The sequence below is a fragment of the Camelus ferus genome, chromosome 17 (assembly GCF_009834535.1).
Source record: "Camelus ferus isolate YT-003-E chromosome 17, BCGSAC_Cfer_1.0, whole genome shotgun sequence".
NCBI lineage: Eukaryota > Metazoa > Chordata > Mammalia > Artiodactyla > Camelidae > Camelus > Camelus ferus.
This window is the reverse complement of record NC_045712.1, coordinates 41,092,096-41,094,720: the sequence shown is the minus strand read 5'-3', so window position 1 is coordinate 41,094,720 and position 2,625 is coordinate 41,092,096. Positions and strand designations below refer to the sequence as shown.

The following is a 2,625-nucleotide window of genomic DNA, read 5'->3' as shown; positions in this document are numbered from 1 at the left end:
CAATGCATTTTCACTAAGTGAACATACCCATGTAACCACCATGGGGCTCAAAACAGAAAATCATCCATATCTCCACTCCCCATCCCCCGCTTCTTCTTTGTGGAAAAGCTTTAGCCCCCAGGCCTTTCCAAATTCCAAAGACCAAATTTAATCAGAGAAGAGAGAAAATGTAGAAATAAAGGAAAACCTTCCAGCAAGACAAAATAATAGTTTAGCCATAAAAACAAAGTCAAGGATCTTTAGTTCTTCCTCAAGAGCTATAGATAATATTCTGAGTCATGTCCTTTGAGCTGTTTTGCAGACATTAAAACCCCCACTGGTGGAAGAAGTTAACTGCACACTGACCACCAGCCCATAGACCCCAGATTGGATGGAACCAGAAGGATTGATGATTGAGATTCCCAAAACATCACATTGTTACCTCACCACCAACCAAACAGAAGGATGTACACAATTCGGTCACACACCCTTCTCCTTCACTTTCTCCTTAAAAACCCGTGCCTGAAAGCCATCATGGAGTTTGGGTCTTCTGAGTTAAAAGTATGCCTGTTCTCCTTGCTTGGCCCCATGCTGGGCAGGTTGCAATAAACTTCACCACAAACTCATGTCATTAGACTGGCTTTGCTGAGCGTAGGGCAAGTTTGGTTCAGAAACACATGCAGACACTGAAAAGGTCAGCTCTTTTCTACCAAGTCCATGGCTGGGTTGTGCTGGGTGCCTCACAGGACAGCCAGCAAAAGGAACAGTGGCCTTGTTGTCATCACCAGGCCACATCCATCCCCGAATCCTGCAGCAAAAAACTGTCAAGTCCTCTAAAGCCCCAGCAGGTAGAGTCTCCGCACACAAAATTTATTTTTAATCTTTTATCTTTTCAAAAAGAAATTTAAGATACGAGCAACCTAATAGAAAAAGATGAATAAATTATAGACTCCCAATTCATCAAAACAAACAAAAACAGCAAATGGTCAATAAAATTTGAAAAGATACTGAAAATATCACCAACATTTGGATACAGTTACATCATTCTACCTTTGTTCTAAGAATAAAGGGTGGAATACTTACCTGGCAGGGAGATACCATGATCAAGAAGGTGGTTTTCCCAGGGCAAGGCTTATCCATTGCACTCCAGATGTGCTGACCCCTGCCATTTCCCCAAATGTGGGAAACTCGACTGCATAATTTGTGGTAGTGGCTGGACTGCAATCGCGTTTTCCCCTTTGGGAAAAAATAAAAGAATAAAGGGTGGAAAAATTAAAATTCCCCTATATCTCATATTTTCATCAGTTTTTAGAAATGAGCAAACATCTTTCTCTTAGCCCATCATACTTTTTTCTTATATCAGAAGAGCAAGACAGGCTCAGAATTTCAAAATAAAAATCTAACTCAAAGGAAAAAGAGCCAAAGCATAATCACTTCTTTAGTCCTACTGCTCGTCTCCTCTGATTCCTATTACCCATGGTCTGGTTTGTTCTGGTATTGCGTTCATGCTAATATCTGGAGCTGTCAGTATAATTACTGATGTCATCTTAACTGCAGTGGTTTTACAGCTTGATATTTCTGTGTTTAACAATGCCATACACCTCACAATTAAAACTGAAATTTTAAAAGTTCAAAGTACAGGCTAGCAGACTACATACCACAGCTTCTGACTTTGCTCTGGAATCATTTTTAAATTACATTACTCGAAGGAATGCATTTAGCTCTCTCCTCTGCTCTAAAAATAACAACAGGAGGTGGAGGAATTTAAAAATGAAGGAACGTGAGAAAGGCCTTGAGGATGAAATGTGACTTGTCCGCCTCTGAATTTTGTCTCATTCATGTCATCAGCTGGACTTTGGGGTGGGAATCCCAGAGAATCTACTGGAGTTCTATCTTATCAACATGTCACATAAGCAGCATTCCTGATCATATCCAAAAAGCCCACCTGAGTGGTTTTAAGAGCTCTGTAGGTCCTGAGCATTCTTACTTTTGAAAGTCCCACCTACAGCCTTATTACATCCTTCAAAATCCTTTACAGCCTATGTAATTTATATACAGTTGACCCTTGAACAACACAGGGGTTGGGAGCACTGACCTCCCGCACAGTAAAAAATCTGCATATAACTTTTGACTCCCCCAAAACTTAACTACTCATAGCCTACTGTTGACTGGAAGCCTTACCAATAACATAAACAGTTGATTAACACTGATTTTGTATGTTATAGGCACTATACACTGTATTCTTACAATAAAGTAAGTTAGAGAAGAGAATGTTACTAGGAAAGTCATGAGGAAGAGAAAATACATTTCTAGTACTGGACTGTCTCAATACCATAAGTTCACATCGTCTGTTTACAAGATGAATCACCTGTCAGAACCTATATCAATACTGTCTTACAGGACACAGAGCACTGTAGATGTTATTATATGTATTACCAACACTAGACATCACGAATGAAAAGATAATGGGGAAAAAAGAAATTCATACTTAGTCACAGGTAGAATGCTTCATGCATTGATAAAGAAGCAGCAGCAATATGATTGCATTATGGTAACCTAGTGTAATCAGTATGACCCCTTCACAGTAGCCTAACCTATGAACTAATGAATGAATCATTATAAAATTTTTGTGGCATGCAGTATTTC

General features: G+C 39.4%; 1 non-coding gene across 1 annotated transcript; it reads left to right on the top strand.

Moving 5' to 3' along the window:
- Positions 1 to 1,054: 1,054 nt before the first annotated feature.
- LOC116657322 lies at positions 1,055 to 1,218 on the top strand. The gene has a single exon (XR_004312445.1). It is a non-coding gene; the product is annotated as a U1 spliceosomal RNA (small nuclear RNA).
- The last annotated feature ends 1,407 nt before the right edge of the window (positions 1,219 to 2,625 follow it).